Here is a 21,433-nt window from a genome sequence, read left to right on the forward strand (position 1 = left end):
TATAGATGCTAGGAAGAGGACAGCCACGTGGGTATCATATCCCCTAAGATGGAGCATATTCGAGCTAGACAAGTGGTCAGTGCTTTAGCTCAGTGGTTTCTGAATCTTTCTGAATGCTGGTACTTAAATGTATCGAATATTTATATATATAATATACATCTCAATGTATAGTATGTTACATAATATCTCGTTGTATAACAAACTTTATTATTACTGATAATTATAATTATTTTAAATAGTTTTAAGATAATTTCAGATTATTTTGACTAGCATCTGTCCAGAATTTTATAATATTGTTACTGGTTTTATTTTATTATTTATTAATTTATTGGAAAGGCTGGTTCACTCCCCAAATTTCTACAGCATTCCCTCACTGGGGTTGAATTTGGGAGCTAGGAATTCAGTACAGGTCTCTATGTGGGTGGCGTGTACCCAGCTACTTAAGCCAACGTCTGCTGGTTCCGAGAGTGCATTAGCTAGGAATTGGGAGCCATGACTCCTAGGAGCTGGGACTTGGACCCAAGCACTTAAATATAGGATGCAGGTGTATGTCCCAAGGGGTAGTCTATCCACTATACCAAATGCTTGCCCCTTGTTACTGTTTTCTAAATGAAGATAGGGCTGCTGCCAAAGAAGTTCTGCTATTTTATTTTTGTTTGGTGTTGTACTTGCATTATTAGCAGTATCTTAAATTTGCCCCTGCTATGTCTTAATGTGTCTGTGAGTTAACTTAGTAATCCATAAAGGTACTTAAATTGGGCACAAGTAGACAAAAATACAGTGTATATTGAAAACCAGTGAAAAATGAGAATGCCCTGTTCTTTTTCTACTTTCTACTAGAAAACTCCTGCTCATCCTTTAGATTACCTTTGTTTGTTCGTTTGCTTTTTTGACAGGCAGAGTTAGACAGTGAGAGAGAGAGAGAGACAGAAAGAAAGGTCTTCCTTTTTCTGTTGGTTCACCCCACAAATGGCCACCACGGCTGGCGTGTTGCACCGATCTGAAGCCAGGGGCAAGGTGCTTCCTCCTGGTCTCCCATGTGGGTGCAGGGCCCAAGCACTTGGGCCATCCTCCACTGCCCTCCCGGGTCACCGCAGAGAGCTGGACTGGAAGAGGAGCAACCGGGACAGAATCTGGCGTCCTGACCAGGACTAGAACCTGGGGTGCTGGCACCACAGGCGGAGGATTAGCCAAGTGAGCCGAGGCGCCAGCCGTTTGTTTGTTTTTAAAGATTTATTTATTCATTTGAAAGTCAGAGTTACACAGAGAGAGGAGAGGCAGAGAGAGAGAGCTAGGTCTTCCATCTGATGGTTCACTCCCCAATTGGCCACAACGGCTGGAGCTGTGCCTATCCAAAGCCAGGAGCCAGGAACTTCCTCTGGGTCTCCCACGTGGGTTCAGAGGCCCAAGGACTTGGGCCATCCTCCACTTTCCCAGGCCACAGCAGAGATCTGGATTGGAAGTGGAGCAGCCGGGCCTTGAACTGGCATCCATATAGGATGCCAGTGCTTCAGGCCAGGCCGTCAACCCACTGTGCCACAGCGCCGGCCTCTGTGTTTTTTTTTTTTTTTTTTTTTTTTAAGATTTACATATTTATTTGAAAGGCAGAGTTACACAGAGAAAGGAGAGGCAGAGAGAGGTCTTCCACCTGCTGGTTTACTCCCCAATTGGCTGCAACAGCCAGAGCTGTGCAAATTCGAAGTCAGGAGCCAGGAGCTTCCTCCAGGTCTCCCATGTGGGTGCAGGGGCTCAAGGACTTGGGCCATCTTCTACTACTTTCCCAGGCCATAGCAGAGAGCTGGATTGGAAGTGGGGCAGCCGGGACTCAAACCAGCTCCCATATGGGATGCTGGCACTGCAGGCAGCAGTTTTACCTGCTACACCCTAAAGCTGGCCCTTAGATTACTTTTGGATCACATGGAACGTATGTTCTTCCCTAATGTTGTTAAGAGAAATAGTCACAACATAATCCTTCAGTTTTTTTTTTTTTTCTGTGTCGCTCCCCGTCTTCATGGGGGAACGACACAAGACCCTGCGCTGTTCTCTTTGTCTGCTCGGCCCTCCCCGGGTTTGCTGCTGGTTCTTCCCGGGTTGGCTACTATCCCTTCCACCTCCGTGGAAGGGCAGTTCCCCCTGGCCGCATTCCCCACTTCCGCAGGGGAGCGGCACACCGCCGGCCGGTTCTCTCGGGGGCTGCACGGGTTCCCTTAGATGTTCCCCATAGATGTTCCTGGTGCATGCCGTTTCTCTCCTCCTTTATGGTCCTCCTCCGCCAATCCCAACTCGGCCGCCCACACGCCGAGCACGCTGCTCTCCAATCAGGAGCAAGTCCTACAGTTAATTGGTTGAACTGGAGGCAGCTGTGCGGAAGCTGTTTACTTCTCTCCCAGCGCCCTATTGTGGGAGAGCAGATGCATAGAATAAGTCTTAATTCCAGTAACAGTCTAGTCCGGTTTGCTCCCCACAGATCCCCCTTTCTTTTTATTTTTGGCGTTGATACGCGCCTGTCTTCGGTGTCCCGCGGCACACACTCTGCTCTACTTGCTAGAGCTGCCACAGGCTCTTACAAGTCCTATCAATCAGGAAAACCGAATCCGGGTCCTCTCTTCGCCATGTTGTAAGGAGGTTTTTAGGCGCTGATGCGTGCCTGTGTTCGGTGCCCTGCAGCGCATGCTCTGCTCTGCTAGAACTGCCTGCAGGTGTTTACAAAACCTATCAGGCAAACCGAATCCAAGCCTTCTCATTGCCGTATTGTGGGGGAGACTTATTAGTGTTGGTTCGTGCCTATCTTCGGTGACCTGCAGCTCATACTCTGGTCGAGCTTTGCTGGCGCTTACCGCCTTAAATCAGGCAGACCGAATCCAAGCCTCCTAATTGTTGCATTGTGGGGAAGCTTTACTGATGTTAATTCGTGCCTGTCTTCGATGACCTGCGGCGCATAAGCTGCTAGCTGCCCGCAGGTGCTCATCGCCTCACTTGATTAGGCAGACCGAATCCAAGCTCTCACATTGCAGTGTTGTAGGGAGGCCTTTTTATTTCTCTATTTCTCTATCTCCGGGCATTCTTATTTCTCCCATTTTACTTCTATCCTCCAGCATTCCTATTTTTCTCACTTTACTTCTAAACTTCTGTTTCTCTTATCCCTGCGGCTTTCCGGCACCTCGCCCCGCCGGCGGGTTCCCGGCTCTGCGCCGCTTCAGCCCGCGCGCCTCTCTCATCTGCGCAGCTTCCCGGCTTTGCGCGGCTTCCCGGCTTCGCGCGCTCCGCGGTCTCCACGCTTAACCCTTTCGCGTCTGAACCACGGCCTACGCCAGCGTTCCCTATCTATTCACGCCCCGTGCTCTCTCTGCACGCGGCGGCTTCCGCGAGTAACACAGCGTAGCTTGCGTCTCCGCCACTAGGATTCAATCCAAGTTCCCCGGGCTAGCCTGGCGAATTCAACCCAGCGTACGTCTCCGCCCCACGGTTTGGCTTCCCGTCCTTTGCTCCCCGGGCTAACCAGACGGATCCCAACCTGGCTCACGTTTCAGCTTCTGGCTTCAACTTTTCGCCCCCTATTCCCGGGCTAACTTGAGAACCCCAAAGTGGCTTTCGTTTCCGCCTTGGCCTGCCCCCCACGGCTTCAATTTCCCTAACATTTTTCTCTACCCGGTATGTTTCCCTAAGTTTTCTTCCAACAATATTCCTCCCTCATTTCTCCTGGCTTCTCCCCACAGTCCGTATCCGAGTCTGTTTGTTCTAGCTTTCACTTTCGCTTTCAACCTTAGAGATTTCTCCCAGCTTCCCCCCGTAGTCCGTATCCGAGTCTATGCCTAGGCTTTCAATAGCTTCTTCCGGCTCCTTTTTCGTCCGGCTTTTCCCTAGGCTGTTTCGAGTCTATGCCTAGGCTTTCAATAGCTTCTTCCGGCTCCTTTTTCGTCCGGCTTTTCCCTAGGCTGTTTGCTAGTTTCTCTCTCCGATATTTTCCCTAGTTCTTCCCGTTTCTTCCCTCCTAAGTTTGCTATCCGACCTAGGTTTCCTAATCCGAGTCATTTCTTCCCTCCTAAGTTTCATATCCGTCCTAGGTTTCCTATCCAAGCTAGGTTTCCTATCCGAGCTAGGTTTCCTATCCGAGTCACGGCACCATTATGTCGCTCCCCGTCTTCATGGGGGAACGACACAAGACCCTGCGCTGTTCTCTTTGTCTGCTCGGCCCTCCCCGGGTTTGCTGCTGGTTCTTCCCGGGTTGGCTACTATCCCTTCCACCTCCGTGGAAGGGCAGTTCCCCCTGGCCGCATTCCCCACTTCCGCAGGGGAGCGGCACACCGCCGGCCGGTTCTCTCGGGGGCTGCACGGGTTCCCTTAGATGTTCCCCATAGATGTTCCTGGTGCATGCCGTTTCTCTCCTCCTTTATGGTCCTCCTCCGCCAATCCCAACTCGGCCGCCCACACGCCGAGCACGCTGCTCTCCAATCAGGAGCAAGTCCTACAGTTAATTGGTTGAACTGGAGGCAGCTGTGCGGAAGCTGTTTACTTCTCTCCCAGCGCCCTATTGTGGGAGAGCAGATGCATAGAATAAGTCTTAATTCCAGTAACAGTCTAGTCCGGTTTGCTCCCCACATTTCTGAATTATTAACAGAGAATGCTGGAAGGAATTAAGAAAGTATCATTTTGTTTCTTGTAACAAAGAGGGACAAAGTGATGTATAGGACTGTGGAAGAGAAAGGTGGAAGTGAAATAGAGAGGTTGATTACCAGAGGAGGTGAGTCCTGGTAGAAAGGGATTAATAAGATCTTTTGAAGAGGTTTTACTATGTGCAGTTGAAGTGGCCTGTCCTCTGTATCTCACATTTTTTATTTTAGCTATATATTTTTGACTGAATAAAAATGCTACACTCTTTTAAATGTCTCAGTAACAGAATGCTTATAGCAATATACACTCAAAATGACCTCCCTCACTACTTGCCTAACTAAATCCTGCCAAGATCCAGATCCACTTCTTCCAAGTAGCTTGTATCAGACTGTATTTTCTAAAAATGGCAGTAGTAATATTTTCCATCTCACATGCTTTTCTTACAAGGTGACCTTGGTACTCTTCCTTTCACCAAAAAGGTTACACAGATGCAAATAAGTGCTTGAAAAGATGTTGACCATTTGTAGCTACTAGGGAAATGCAAAGTAAGACCACAATGAAATATTCCCAACATCCTTATTAGAACAGATGAAATGTAAAAATTATGACACCACCAAATGCTGGTGAAGGTATAGAGAAACGGGATCTCCTCTACGTTAATTATGGGAATGTAAAATGGTACAGTCATTCTGGAAAATAATTTCGCATTTTCTTTTAAAACTAAACATATGCTTAACATACCCCTCAATCAAACTCCTTGGTATTTACCCACTGGAGTTGAAAACATGTTCACACAAAAGCCTTCACATAGATGTTCATGGTTGCCTTATTTGTAATAGCTCCAAACCATAAGCACCCAAATGTCCTACAATAGGTGAGTAGTCAGCAAACAGTGGTATATTCATCCTAGAAAATACTACTCAGTAATAGACAGGAATGGACTGGATGGATGGACCCTAAGGACATTCTGCTGAGTGAAAAACACTGATCTCAAAGGGTCACAAACTGCATAACTTTGCTTCAATAACATTCTGGAATTGACACAATGATAGATATTGAGAACAAATTAATGGTTACCTGGGGTGAGGGATGGGGGTAGTGATCCGACTATAGTCTCATGGTGAGAGGTCTTTTGTGGTGATAGTTCTGCATCTTAATCTCAGTAACAGTTCCATGAATGTACACATGGAATAAAGAGGCACAGAAAATGATGATGTCAATTCCCTGATTTTAAGTAACTATGGTTACAAAGATATATTTATTGAGGGAAGCTAAGTGAAGATTATATATGGCTGTTTTGTACTATCTTTGCCATTTTATTTGATTCTTTAATTATTTCAAAATTATGTTTTCCAAGGTATCTACACTATTTTACATTTCCAATAGAAGTATATGAATGTTCTGGTTTTTCCAGATCTTTGCTAACACTTGGTGATTGTGTATTTTACTTTAGCTGTCTTAGTGGTGTGAAGTAGTCTCTCATTGTCATTTCGATTTGCATCCCAGATGGCTCGGGATATGGAGTATCTTTTCTTGTATATATTAGCCACTTGTCTGTCTTCTTTAAAGTCTGTCCATTCAAATCTTTATTGGTCTTTTGTCTTTTCATTATTGAGCTCTCTCTCTCTCTCTCTCTATATATATATATATATATATATGTTCTCTATATATTCTAGATGTAAGTCCCTAATGTGATTTGCAAATCATATAATCTCCCATCCTGTGGACTTTTTGCTTTTTCTTTAAGATTTATTTATTTATTTATTTATTTGAGAAGTAGAGTTACAGACAGAGAGATGGAGACAGAGAGAAAAGTCTTCCATCTGCTGGTTCACTCCCCAAATGACCACAATGACTGGAGCTAGGCCAGTCCCAAGCCAGGAGCCATAAACTTCTTCCAGGTCTCCCACATGGGTGTAGGGACCCAAATACTTGGGCCATTTTCTACTGCTTTCCCAGGCCATTAGCAGAGAGTTGGACTGGAAGAGGAGCAGCTGGGACTTGAGCCAGCACCCATAAGGGATATGGTGCCACAGGCAGAAGCTTTACCTGCTACACCATAGCACCAGCCCATTTACTTTCTTAATAACGATCTTTGAAGGGAATATCATATGTTCTTAGAACTGTATCTACAAAGCACATTGAATCTGTTAAAAACTAATTAAAAATTAAAATTTAAAAAATTTTAAAAATTGTGTCCTTTGAATCACAGAAGTTTGATTTTAATGATGTCCCTTTTATCTATTTTTTCTTTTGTTGCTCATCCCTTTGATGTTGTATCTAAGAATACACTACTTAAAGCAATGAATTTTATTTTTTTGTACTTTATGTTTATACCTTAATATTTGTTATTACTTGTAAGGACTATATTTTCTGAACATATTTTCCTATATATCATTGAATATGATTATAATAGCTTCTGCAAGTGTTTACTAAATGCAACTTCTGGGCCATCTCAGAGTTGATTTATGTTGATTATCGTGTCTTTTAAAACATATTGGTTTATTTATTTGAAAGGGAGAGTGATGGGGGCAGGTATGAGGGGAAGAGAGAAGAATCTTGGTTCAGTGGTTTACTTCCCAAATAGCTGGACCTAGGAAAGGCTAAAGCCAGGAACCAAGAGTTCCATCCAGTTTCCCATGTGGATGGCAGGTACTTGAGCACTTGAGCTATCATCTGCTGCTTCCCAGGAGCATTAGCAGAGTAGCCAGGACCTGAACTGACGCTCTGCTACAGGATGTGGCTGTCCCATGCAGCTGCTTAACTGGCTGTGCCACGATCCCACCCCTGCTCTTTGGTGACTGTAGGTCACTTTCTCTTATTTGTTCTTCTAGGCAGGGTCTTATAATGATGGACTGTGTTCTCATCTAGCACTTCAAGTCCTCTTCTTAGTTCATTTGTTTCCCTGTGGTTGTACCACTGAGATCTGCTGCATTTCCTTGCTTCTCTTTGATCAAAGGCCACTTTCAATTCCTAGAGGCCACCTGCATTCTTTGCCAAATGGCTCTTTCATTTGAAAGCCAGTAACGGAGCACTTTTTTATGCATTGTGATCTCTTCGGGCTTTAATCTCTGGCTTCTTCTGTCCCTACCTTAGGCCCACTTGGATAACATCCCTGTGTAAGTTCAACTGATTGAGGAGATCAACAAAATTTCTTTACACCAGTACATAGATTAGTGTTTGAATAACTGAGTAAAGCTGTGCTTATGCTAGGCCTGAGGATCTTGGGGCTGTATTCAATTTTGTTTACCACAATTAGTACAGTTATACCCACTTTTAACTTTGTTAATGATTGCCTGGTATACCTTTTTCTTTTTTATTATTTTATTTTATTTTATTGACAGGCAGAGTGGACAGTGAGAGAGAGACACACAGAGAAAGGTCTTCTTTTGCCGTTGGTTCACCCTCCAATGGCTGCTGTGGCTGGCGCACTACAGCCGGTGCACCGCGCTGATCTGAAGGCAGGAGCCAGGTGCTTCTCCTGGTCTCCCGGAGTGCAGGGCCCAAGCACTTGGGCCATCCTCCACTGCACTCCCGGGCCACAGCAGAGAGCTGGCCTGGAAGAGGGGCAACCGGGACAGAATCCGGCGCCCTGACCGGGACTAGAACCCAGGGTGCCGGCACCACAGGCGGAGGATTAGCCTATTGAGCGGCGGCGCCAGCCACCTTTTTCTATAATACTGATTCCAAGAGGCAGCATTGTGGCATGGCAGGGAAAGCTGCTGCTGCCTGAGATGCCAGCATCCCATATAATGCTAGTTTGTGTCCCAGCTGCCTCACTTCCCATCCAACTCCCTGCTAATGGCCTGGGAAAAACAGCAGAAGATAGCCCAAGTGCTTGGGCCTCTGCCACCCATGTGGCAAGTGAAACCCTTGGCTCATGGCTTGTGCCATCAGCATCAACAGAATACGGCAATGAAACATCTTTTTAAGAATTGTGGTAAATTAATTATCTACTTAAAAAACTATATATCTACCAGAAATATCATTTAAGAACAAAACTCTTGAATACTAAATGACATATGTTGATGAGAAGAAAACGGAACACTTCAGAAGAAAGGAGAGTGGTATGAGAAGTAATATTAATTGAAGAGACTGGTAAATATACTGGTGAATTTTTATAAGTATGAACTGTAGGAAGTAATACTAGAAATAATCTTGTGGGATGGTTATTTCCCCGTTTTGACAGATGAGGGTAAGAAGGGAAGAGAAGTGAAGTGTTAAACTTGTGTGAGGTCACACAGCTAGGAGAGTGTCTTTTTGTTCAGAAATGGTCTGCAACTCAAAAAGTACTAGCAATCTATGCTAATTTTTTGAGCCAATTTGTAATCCAAAGAGTTCTTGTGTCTATGCATTCTAGAATGTATAAGAAAAATTCAGTCAGGTCTAGCCTTTGAATTAAAGAGAGTATGGAGCAAGAAGGTCCTCTAAAAGTAAATTGTAACAACTTCTGTTACTTGGAATCCCAGTTGCACAGAATGTTTTTTTCCATCACTAGCACGATAACATAAACTTTGAGAAATATTAAATAACTGATGGTGATAAGCCCATGTTAAGAAATCAAAGGCTAGAAGAGAAACCAAACTGAATCAACAAAATTGCTCTTAGTATATAGCAAAATGTAGAGTTTCTCTATATTTAGGTATAAATTCTAAATAATAAAACACATGTGATGTTTTGTTTTTTAAAAAAGATCACCTGATTTGTTCTTTAGCCAGGCTTACAAGCTATAGTGTAATCTTTTAAAATTATAGGTAATTACAAAAAGGCACACTAAACCTCAGTTAATCACAGTTGTTTCAAAAATATGTCCCTTCTCTTAACAAAGCAGTAAACCAGCCAAAACTTGGATAAACTGGCATTTCCCTAGATCACATGTTTCATTCCTAAACACAATGCCCCTTGTGTTTCTTTCAGGTGTCCATACTTTCTCTGAAAAATAGAGCTCTCCTTCCAAAGCTTGAGCTTTATCTGCTCTTTGTTTGAAAATAAATGCATTGTTCATGTGTGGACTCGTAGCACAGGTGTTTTACCTCTCTTTTCCCAGTCAAGCAGATTTTTAAGCCTTCCTTGAAATCAGTGCAGTTCAGTTAAATCTCTGACATCCATTTTTCATTGCCATTTCCCTTTATGGTCATAGTATGTGCCCCAAATGCAACCAGATTGTCTTTCATTCCATTATGTTTACATTTTTAATTAATATCTTAAGAATTGCCAACGTTCTGCTTCTTTCTCAGTTCTCAAAGGCTAATTCCAGGACAAGGCCAAAGTTTGGAATAAGCATTAGCTGTTCTGGCTGCTTTGTTTTTTCCCAAACTCCAACTGCTGTCTTAAGATACCCATTTGCTTCTGTGACTGGAAAGCACTGCCTGAAAGCTTTGCATGAAATTAAACTCCCTGGGGTGTAACTGAGCTAAATAAACCACAGAAGCCAGTATTGAAGCAACTCTTCCTGAGCAGGGCATGTGAAACACTGACGTTCTTAACACAGCAAGGATTGGTATTGGGTGTCAGGTAACTGATTCTGTCTTTCGAAGTATAGGGTTTCAACCCCTCATTTTATTTTCAAACAGTCACTTTCATGTTATTCCCCGGAGAATGCAGAGGGCATGATCTCACATCACTGGGCAAGCTATAGCTGAGAAGGGAGAAAGGGAGCAGAATTAAAGACTTCAGCTCTTCATTGCAAAAGATAGTAATTGATATTATTTGTCAAAGTGTCTCTGTTCTAGTTGTGACACATGAAATATCAAGAAATTTATTATTGTAATTCATGTCTCTAGGATTTATGCCTAATCTTTTTCTGTATTTCAGTAAAATATAGTGCATATTTTAGGTTTCATTATTCTTGTTGCTTTCATGACTAATGATTTTTAAAACTCATCTTCACTATAAATGTTAGAAATTTTATATGAAAATAGTAGGCAATCAATGAACACTTTAGCTTCTTTTTCTAATTGCAGTGTTTTACTTAACATAACAATGTACTCTGTTGTTTCAAAGAATATAACATTCCAAGTGTATATTTTTGATTCATTGTCCAATTTAGCAAACATAGCCAATGGAAACTTAATCCTGAAATATACTGTTCCATTTGGAGTGTCTGTAGAGTTCCTGTATAATACTGCAACTTCATTTTCTCTTATTGGATTTTATTTTTAAAAATTGGAAAGTCTCTGCACATTGGAGCCCCCACTGACTGGCTCACTAACTGAATGCCTGCAATGGGAGGAACAGGGTACTGAAGTCATCTCCTGCCCTCCGAAGTAGGAGCTGGAACTCAATCCTAGTCTCCCACATGGGTGGCAGGAACCCAGTTAGATGAGTTATCACTGCTACCTCCCAAGGTCGGTGTTAACAGAGTGCTGGAATTTGGAGCTGGAGCCAGATCTTTAACCCAGGCAAACTAGAAATCAATATTAAGATGATTTTATTGTATATTTTTGGATTGATAATTCTATGGAAAAGTTTAAATTAGAGTTTGGTATTCATATTATATACTGGCAATTCTCTGAAATGCTGTGGGCTATAGTTCAAGTATACTATAGAATGGAAGTCAGCATTTTGTGAAGGTATTAAAGAGATTTTATTTACAAGAGGTATATCATGCCCCTGACCATAAGAAAAAATGTTAATCAAGACATTTCAGTGTTTATAGAGATTTTGATATTGATGGCTGAGGTGAATTTGCTCATAGCATAATGTTGTACCTATACTCAAGCATTGTCTATTTTCTGTAGTTGTATGTAAGCATAGGTCATTTATTTATGTTAGAGCCAGCTAACACATATTTTGTATTCCCTTCAGACAGCAAAAGAAATATCTACCCACTACATGTGGGAAATATCACTATGAAATCCCTTGCTTGAGACAAAGAAGGGGGAGAAAACAGTTTTTGCATATTGAAGTTAAATTTTGCAGATATAATTTATCTAAAATGTCTAAAGAGTTTTAAGCTGTGAACATGTTAGTGGATTGATTCAACAAATGTTTTGTTACTTTTCAACTTTATTAAGGCATAATTAATTCATAATAAATTGCATCCACTTAAAGTATATAGTTTGTTGAGTTCTGACAACAATCAGAACCATAATTAGAACACAGAACATGTTTATCCTCTCCAAAGATTGCTTGTACTCCTTTGTTGTTCCCTTCTATCTTCTGTCCTCTATCCCTCTATATTCTATGCCTCAGCTATATTATGAATATGTCCTCCAAATAATATGTGTTGAAAACTTAATCTCCAATGCAATCGTATTGAGAGGTGGGACCTTTAAGAGGTGATTATTTCATGAAGTCCTTGCTCTAGCGGATGAATTTGTTATCATAAGAGAGGTCTTGTTATAAAAGTGAATTTGGTTTTCTTTCTCTATCACCCATGTGATTTTTTTTTTTTTTTTGACAGGCAGAGTGGACAGTGAGAGAGAGAAAGAGACAGAGAGAAAGGTCTTCCTTTTTGCCGTCGGTTCACCCTCCAGTGGCTGCCGCAGCTGGTGCGCTGCGGCTGGCGCACCGCGCTGCTCCGATTGCAGGAGCCAGGTTCTTCTCCTGGTCTCCCATGGGGTGCAGGGCCCAAGCACTTGGGCCATCCTCCGCTGCACTCCCGGGCCACAGCAGAGAGCTGGCCTGGAAGAGGGGCAACTGGGACAGAATCTGGCGCCCCGACCAGGACTAGAACCTGGTGTGCCGGCGCCGCTAGGCGGAGGATTAGCCTGTTGAGCCGCGGCGCAGGCTACCCATGTGATGTTATACACCGTGTTATGATGTACCAAAAATGTCCTCACCAGATGAAGCCCTTCAGTCTTGAACTTCCCAGCCTCCAGAATTATGAGCCAATGACATTTCTGTTCATTATGAATTACCCAGTCTGGGTATTCTGTTATAGCAGCACAAAATGGACTAAGAAACCCTTTCTCCTCTATCCCTTTAACCTTAACTTCTACAGAACTACCTTTTATTTGTATTTTATACAGATGAAATCATATAATATTTATTATTTTGCATTTGGCTTCTTTATTCCATATAACGATTTTAAGACTCATCTATCTATCTACCTATATATATATATATATTTTTTTTTTTTTGACAGGCAGAGTGAACAGTGAGAGAGAGAGACAGAGAGAAAGGTCTTCCTTTGCCGTTGGTTCACCCTCCAATGGCCGCCGCGGCCGGCGCACCGCGCTGATCCGATGGCAGGAGCCAGGAGCCAGGTGCTTTTCCTGGTCTCCCATGGGGTGCAGGGCCCAAGCACCTGGGCCATCCTCCACTGCACTCCCTGGCCACAGCAGAGGGCTGGCCTGGAAGAGGGGCAACTGGGACAGAATCCGGCGCCCCGACCGGGACTAGAACCCGGTGTGCCGGCGCTGCTAGGCGGAGGATTAGCCTAGTGAGCCGCGGCGCCGGCTACTCATCTATATATTTTTATATATATTATAGCTCCTCCATTTATATTGCTGAGTATTCCATTATGTAGATATACCACATTTTGTTATCCATTTACCTCTTACTGGACATTAGAGTCATTTCCAGTTGGGGGTTCACTCAACACATACTTATTGTGCACACATTGCTGTCCAACTAAATGTTTTTTTTAACAATAAAGGGAGATCATGATGAATGAAACAGAATCGAGGCCCAAATGAAGCTTTTTGGGGGGAGACTGAGAATATTATATAAATATGCAAGTAAAAAATAAACTAGGATAAGTGAGAAAGGAAGTCCTGCCTTGGTGGCAGATTCCCTTTTATAGAGGATGGCCAAGAAAGGCCTCACTGATGAGGTGACCTTTGTACAAGTCCTCAAGGAAGGAAGTGCATAGTCTATGCAGACATCTGGGTAAAGAGTACTGAGATATTTTTTCTCTATTCACAAAGAAAAAGCTCCAGTCCATCTTTTAAATTTTTTGAAAAATTCCTGACATTACAGAACTAAACTGAAATGTATTAATATTCCACTCTTACATTTCCGTGACAAACAGAAAAACTGGTGAGCCAAAAAAAAAAAAAAAAAAAAACCCAAAAGGAAAAAAAAATAGGGAGAAGCTTATAAAACCAAATATGAATCTCAGTATTAACAGCTGAACAGAGAGAAGAATTAAAATGCTTTTAATTTAAAAATCACGAATAGATGATAAAAATGTGTAGAAATTGAAAATTTACAAATTATTTAAAACCTGGAATTTCTGACTGTTCAGCAACTACACAGATGGATCATGGGTGGTGATGAACAGCAGAAAGGGATTATGGATGAATCTGCATTGTCCTCCCCCCCAAAAGAAACCTTTTATTTAAGGAATACAAACTTCATGCATTTCATAAGTACAACTTTAGGAATATAGTGATTCTTTATCTGCTCCCCATGACATTGATTAGCTATTGAACCAAGCTAATGCTGGCAGCAGATCCGGTGACGATAATCTTACTGGGTTCACAATTTTGACCTGCACCCCAGACATCTGACGGATCTCATTGATTTTGGCACCTCAATGCCCGATTATGCAGCCGATCAAATCATTTGGAATGGTGAGTTCATGAGAAGTAGTCTGGGCAGATGCATCTGGACCTGTCCAATAGCCTTTCACCTCTGGGAGCTGGAGTCAGTGCCACTGAATCCAGTATTGCCATGTGTCTTGGGAAAATGAGACTGGTGCATTGCCAGCTGGTACAGATTGGTCAAATCTGGCTGTTGAATGGCATACTGTCCTTGAATGGTATAGACCTCTAGAGATGGGCCCTCCAGGTCAGGGTTGAGACACATGGACTGGGTGATGTGGGGAAAGTTTGCACTGTCGCTGCCTGTGTTGTACCTGTCTTGACCACTTGCAGAGATGACTGAAGAACTGGACAGCTTGTGCAGGTACAGGATGGCCACACCCTTCCGAGGGACTCCAACATGACCATGCAGAGATGTTTGTCACACTCAGTGATGGATTGTGGGATGCCAGCAATAGTGATGGCCTGCTCAGTTGAGTTGGGGAGCATATCCTTTGCCGCCTGAACCTGAGCCCCTGTGCTCTCTTGTATTTTCTTGATCTTGCAACCACCTTTACCAATGAGCCACAGTGACTAGCAGGAACCACAGCCTCAGGGTAACTAGAGTTCTACTGGCAGCTGTGCTATTGGTCATAGAGCTGCTGATGTCCTTTTCTAGTTTGTCAATGATCATAGCAAATGCTTTGAAGATGGCATTAGTGGGTCCAGCCAAAGTGGTAATTTTCAGGACAAGCCCCTTCTGAGATGCTGATACGTGCACCATTCTCCCTGTGCTTCTTAAGCTTCTTAACAGATTTTCCTTTCTTTGCAATGATACTGTCAACTTCCTGACCATGCAGAAGTAGCAGGATGGTGAGGTGACGTTTAATCCACCTTCAGTCATATCCCATACTGGAGTACCTGGGTTTGTATTTTGGCTCCCAGCTGATTCCAGCTCTCTGCTAATATGCACCCTGGGAAGCAGTCGGTGATAGCCCAAGTGCTTGGGTCTCTGCCTCCCACATGGAAGACCTGAATTGAGTTCCTTCTCTTGGCTTTGGACTGGCCTAACCCCTAGCTATAGTGGGCATTTTGGGAGTGAACAGCAAATAAAAGATCTCTCTGTCTCTATGCCTTTCAAATAAAGTTAAATTAAATTTAAAAAATTTTAAAAGGCAATTGATAGAGAAAATCTCAGTGTAGAGTCATCTACTACAACATTCACAAAAGGGGGCTCTTCACATTCCCTTGCTACAAGAGGTAATCTGGGTAATCCAGCACACCATCTGCTAGAGTATTTGCAAGTGTATTTTTGAAATGAATTCCTACAAGTGGTACTGCTGGATTAATAGGAAAATATATGTGTATGTAATTTTACTAGATATTACTATTTTCTTTTCTGAAGGAATATTATCTTTCATTTTTGCCAGCAATGTACAAGGCCTGTTTCTCCACTGTCTTGCTAATAGAGTATACTTTTTTTTTTGACAGGCAGAGTTAGACGGTGAGAGAGAAAGAGAGACAGAAAGAAAGTTCTTCCTTTTTCCGTTGGTTCACCCCCCAAGTGGCTGCTACGGCCGGTGCGTTGCGGCCGGCACGCTGCGCCAATCCGAAGCCAGGAGCCAGGTGCTTCCTCCTGGTCTTCCATGCGGGTACAGGGCCCAAGGACATGGCCATCCTCTATAGCACTCCCTGGCCACAGCAGAGAGCTGGACTAGAAGAGGAGCAACCGGGACTAGAACCCGGCGCCCCAACCGGACTAGAACCCGGGATGCTGGCGCCATAGGCGGAGGATTAGCCTAGTGAGCTGTGGCACTGGCCAGAGTATACTTTTAAACTTTTTGATTGCTGAAGCCAGCATTGTGGTGTGTGGGTTCAGCCATTGCCTGCAACACCAGTATTCCGTACGAGTGCTGGTTCATGTCCCAGCTGCTACACTTCTGATCTAGCTCTCTGCTAATCTAGCAGTGGAAGATGGCCCAATGGAAGACCTCTCTGTCTGTCTCTCCCTTTCTCTATAACACTGTCCTTCAAATAAATAAATAAATCCTTAAAAAAGAAAGATATCTTTTTGATTGCTAATGCAAACGCTGAGAAATGGTATTTCAGTGTTGTTTTAATTGAAAATTGCCTTTAATATTAGGAAAAACTTAGAAGCAGCCTGTCAATCAAGAAGGGATGAATTTAATTATGGTGACTATAATCTGTGTTAATACATTCTGTGGAGTAGATCTATATGTACCATAATGATCTGTGAGATATGTTAAATGAAATAAAAAATAGTAGATCACTATAAAGTATGATCTCATTGTATATAAGCAAAGACTATTCATGTGTCTTTGAATTTGCACAGAAAATGTCTGGAAGATTACAAAAGAAAAACATATAAAACTGTACTGGGAAATGTGATTACAAGCTGAAGAGAGAGGTAAAGTTTCTTTACTTCTCATTTTATGTCCTTTTCAAACTGTTTGACAATTTTATGACAAATAGTATTGAATTAATTTGACTTATTTATTTGTTTATTTAAGTCAGCATTACAGGGATGGAGGGAGAGAGAGAGACAGAGACAGAGAGAGAAATCTTCCATACTGGTTCACTCCCCTTTGGCCACAATGGTCAGGGTGGGCCAGGCGAAGCCAAAAGCCAGGAGTTTCATCCAGGTCTCTCCACATGGGTGACAGGGGCCCAAGCACTTGAGCCACCCTCTGCTGCTTTTACCAGGCTGTTAGCAGGGAGGTATTCCGGAAGTGGAGTAGCTGGGACACGAACCTGTGCCCACAGGGGATTCCAGCATTGCAAGTGGCAGCTTTATCCACTATACCACAACACTGGCCCAATTTGATTTTTTTAAGATGGTGTTGTTATCTATCTAACAGTGATCATTTCTCACTAGAGGTTTTTCTCTCATTGCATGCCTCATTCACTTGCTGAACCTCTTGGGGAAAAAATAATAGCTTAGAAGTGGCCCCCATATCTCAGGTACTGTAATGTACACTGATTCACAGTCTCACAGCTTCCCTTTAGCCTCAGTTCCTTCTGGCCTTACGTTCCACTGTGGAGACTCCAATATACCTAAGGCTCATGGTTACCCAAATGATGGCTAGGGCCTTATTGTTTCTGTGCAGTTACAGAAAAGCCTCTGGTCTAGGAGGAACTGGCAAATGAAATTGTGCATCTTTGGACTGACTTAATTTCTTCTATTTGACCAAATAATCTGGTACATTCATTGTTTTTCCATTTTATACAACACTGTTATGATCATAATCCAACTTTTGAAGAACAGTGTTGAAACCAATTTCACAGTTGAACATATGAATGCTAAAAGAATTAATAGAACTTATTGGATGGTCTCAGTGAAATAATTCTTTGGTTTGAGTATTAAATTTTCCTATAATAAATAAATACAAAAAGAAATACATGAATAACTGGAGAATATGCAGGTTCAGGTCTGCCACCTTCTTTCCCCCAGTAATATAGCAAATAGAATTCTAATAATGGATTTAAACCTCATCTTTTTCTTCGAATGGCAGTCAGAGAGAGTGAGAAAGAAAGAGAGAGAGAGAGAGGTCTCCTATCTGTTGGTTCACTCCCCAAATACAGTCAGGCTGGACCAGGCTGAAGCTGGGAGTTAGGAGCTCACGCTGGGTTTTCCATATGGTTAGCAGGGACCTAAGTACTTGAGCCATCACCTGTTTCCTCTTAGACTGTGCAACAGCAGGAAGCTAAAATCAGGAGTGGAACCAGATCTCAAACCCGAACACTCCAGTGTGAGATCTGGGTGGCCCAAGCAGTGTCTTAAGTGCTATACCAAATCCCAGCCTCTAAGCTTAATCTATTTCTATCTCATCAGCTTTTTTCCCAGATAAAGCAGAAAAAATATGCATACTCCTCAAAATTTTAATTAACAGAATCTCACAAGACAAATACAAAAATACTGTGTACTCATCTACTGAGTAAATAATTTAAAGTGAATGTGAAGCACCTGGTGGAATAAATAAGATAATTATGAATTGGTGTGTTTCTTGAGAATTTTTGTTTTGTTTTGTTTTGTTTGGAAGACAGAGAGATAGAGACAGAGACAGACAGAGATCTTCCATCTGCTTGTTCACTTCCCAAATGTCTACAAACAACAGCCAGAGCTAGGCTAGGCCAAAGCCAGCTTCTTGGAACTCAATCGAGGTCTGCTGTGTGGGTAATGGGGGCCCAAATATCTGAGCCATCATCTGCTGCCTCCCAAGGTTAATATTAGTAGGAAGCTGGAATCTGAAGCAGAGCCAGAGCTCAAACCTAGGCTCTACAGTATGAGATGCCAGTGTACTAAGTGGTATCTTAACCACGGCGCCAAATGTCTGCTCTAATACCTTTTTGTTTCTCATAGAAGTTAGGTGTTCTGAAATCTCTGCCAGGAAATGGACATAACCTTTTCACTTTCAAATGCAGATTAACACTTGTCTACAAATTTTCCTAAATAGGTCATTCATTAATCTGACACTCTGTTTTATTTACACAGAGCAGGGTAAAATTTTAGCTTTTAGTTTTACATTCTACTTCGGCTCTGCTAGGAAGTATTCCATAGTCTTTAGCATAATCTTATTGTTGGTCTTTAATGAAAACACAATATGGACCAGTAATAGCGAACTCTGTATTATGATTGAGAAATCATTCAGTTCAGCTTCCTATTTTAGCTACTGCCAAGTCTTGATTGATGAGCCCACTCACCAAAAAGTTAATAATGTTTTCTTATAGTCAGAACATTCATATGCATCTATCGTAGATTTAGCATTGAAACTCAATTTTCTAGATTTTCCTTTACAAATAGTACCTTAGGCTCTTGAACACAGTGGCATAAGGAAAATGCAGGGCTCTTTCCTGCCACATCTGTCACCACCCTCCTTACAGGCACCATCCTGGTTGGTGAGAGCCGTCTAGACCAGATATTGTCTGAAATTTGGGGCTTTTAAAAAAAGGGGCTATTTAGAAGGTATGTTGAAAATACTTTAAGCTTTTCTCTGCACCAAGACAACAAAGTAAACCTTTTGACAATCATAGAGAGTGAAGCACAACAAAACAAAACAACAAGACAGCCATTAGAGGCAGCTATTTGGGGATAAATAAGTCCCTTGTCCTCACACCAGCTTCTGTTGTTCCTGTGCTGGATGACTTCCAATTGTACACTGTACCCTTCTCTACCCAGTTTTCTGCCCAAGAGGACGACCTGTTTAGATTAAATCTGGTTTTCCAAGTGTGACCCCTGGACAAGCATCATCATCCTCACCTAGAACTTATTGAAAATGAAGATTTTTCAGACCTACTGAATAAAAAACTCTGGAAGTGGGCCTGCAAATCAGTGTTTTAACACACTATCCAAGTGATTCTGCTAGATGCTTCACCTTTGAGAATCTTTTACTGCATGGTTAAGCTCTCTTGCATCCTCTGGTTGGATTTTGTCAGTGGGGAGCACCAATAGGAAATCTGCAGGAAGGAGGAATGTGCTGTTGGGCATTTATTTTTCCAGCTCTTTCCCTGTAAGGCCACCACTGATTGCTTGTATTCCTCTAAGAGGGCTACTTCTCCTGTCAGGAAGCCCTCTGATACATTATTTTCTGCAGGTAGTAGTAACCATTCTTCCTTTCAAGGCTCTTATGGTTGCTGGGCTCAAGAGATTCTACATTAGCTCTTACTAGCTTCTCTAAAATCTGCTCACATTTTTGTAAACAGTCCTTTTAATGTACTTTTCTCAATTGTTCAGTTTGACTATGACTGGACCATGACTGATCCATTTCCCAATGGCAATTGTTTGTACATCCATTTAAGTGACTCACTTTACTTCCAAGAATACCTTCCTTTTCATCATAGTGTTGTTGTGAGGGCTAAGCAAGTTAGTATGCTTATCACAGTGCATGGCTCATAGATGTTCGATATGCAGTAATTATTTGTAAAAGTATTACAGAGCCCTCACTGTGTGTCTCATGAATTAACAATATGTAAATGTCCTCAACTCCACTGCTTTCTCTCAACTGTTCACCTCTGCCTCTTGATCTCCCACTATTAAAGTTGATTTCCTTATTGATTAACTAATTTTAGGTAGAGGAATTATCAGCACTTCAAAAGAGGTCAGCAGTTTGGGGATCACTGATGAGTTAAACATTAAATCTTTTTTAAAAAGTACCATTAAGCTCAGTGATTAAATGTTGATTATTTTTTAGATGATGAAACATGTAGAAAGGTTTTCATTTCCTTGTGAACAGGTGTTGTTCGTTTTCATGGACTCAGAGTATGCTGGCACTACGGTGAATTTCTCCTCATAGGAAGTAACACAAGATGATACATATGGTCATCCAAACAGGCAAGAAGTTAGAAGAAAATGGGTGAGTCTTAACAGTGACTTTTATCTCAATATGTCTGTTCTACCCAGGCCTAGCTTCACTGGTGTGTGACCTGTGCTCAGAAAGGTTCAGGACTAATGTAATGATCTGTTTTAGAATTTTTAACTATTTTTTGATAATGGGCACCACATTTTCATTTTGCACAGTATTCTAAATTATGTGTTTGGCTGTTGCCCTGCCATATTTACACTTGTTTGCAGTGACCTAATAAATATGGTCACCATCAAAAGTAAGGTCTAGGGGCCGGCATTGTGGTGCATAGCAGGTAAGCTGTCTGTTCCACCTGTGATCCAACACCGTGCTATTGGCCTGAGTAAAGCAGCAGAAGATGGCCCGAGTGTTTAGGCCCCCATTTCCCACATGAGACACCTTGATGAAACTCCTAGCTCCTGGCTTTGGCCTGGCCCAGCCCTGACCGTTATAGCCATCTAGGGAGTGAACCAGCAGATGGAAGATCTCTCTATGTATCTTTCTGTCTTTTTCTCTATATATCTCTGATTTTTAAATAAATGAATAAGTCTTAAAAAGTAAGGGTTACTACTATTATTATAGTTATTAATAAGTGCTTTGTTGATATGGATCTCTGGATGAAAGGTTTTGAACTCTCTCATCATATTAAGCAAATATATTTCTCTCAAATACAGAAAAATAGCATCATCTATATTATTATTTCTAATAAAATATAACAGGTAAGGAAAGAAATAAGACCTAAGATATACGGTCTTCAGGGTTATGTTGGAAACACTGAGGCTAACTTTTGGCTCTAAGAGGAATTGCTCTTCTATTGTTCCAGGAAATGAAGCCTTTAAGACCTTGACTCAAAGCTACAGACACAAAGAAAAAATTTCTTTCTGTGGAAAGTTTTTCTTTGAGAATAAAATAAGAAATCGTATGTATCTATTATGGCTTGGCAACAGGTATATATATTACCTAAACAATAATAAAAAGAGACTATTTTCCCTG

The 21,433-nt window shown here is 42.1% G+C and overlaps 1 long non-coding RNA gene and 1 pseudogene across 2 annotated transcripts in view; one reads left to right on the forward strand and one right to left on the reverse strand.

Moving 5' to 3' along the window:
- Positions 1-20,905, forward strand: part of LOC127492305 (uncharacterized) — a 69,506-nt gene extending 48,601 nt beyond the window's left edge. Inside the window, exons 3-4 of one of the 2 annotated variants that reach the window (XR_007921510.2) lie at positions 16,435-16,509; positions 20,333-20,905. This is a non-coding gene — a long non-coding RNA (uncharacterized lncRNA). The remainder of the gene's footprint in view (positions 1-16,434; positions 16,510-20,332) is intronic. The other variant, XR_007921509.2, reaches the window with a different exon arrangement.
- Positions 13,956-14,985, reverse strand: LOC100345081 (poly(rC)-binding protein 2 pseudogene; annotated as a pseudogene).
- Positions 20,906-21,433: the final 528 nt, after the last annotated feature.

Source organism: Oryctolagus cuniculus, chromosome 10, assembly GCF_964237555.1.
Source record: "Oryctolagus cuniculus chromosome 10, mOryCun1.1, whole genome shotgun sequence".
In the NCBI taxonomy this organism is placed as follows: domain Eukaryota; kingdom Metazoa; phylum Chordata; class Mammalia; order Lagomorpha; family Leporidae; genus Oryctolagus; species Oryctolagus cuniculus.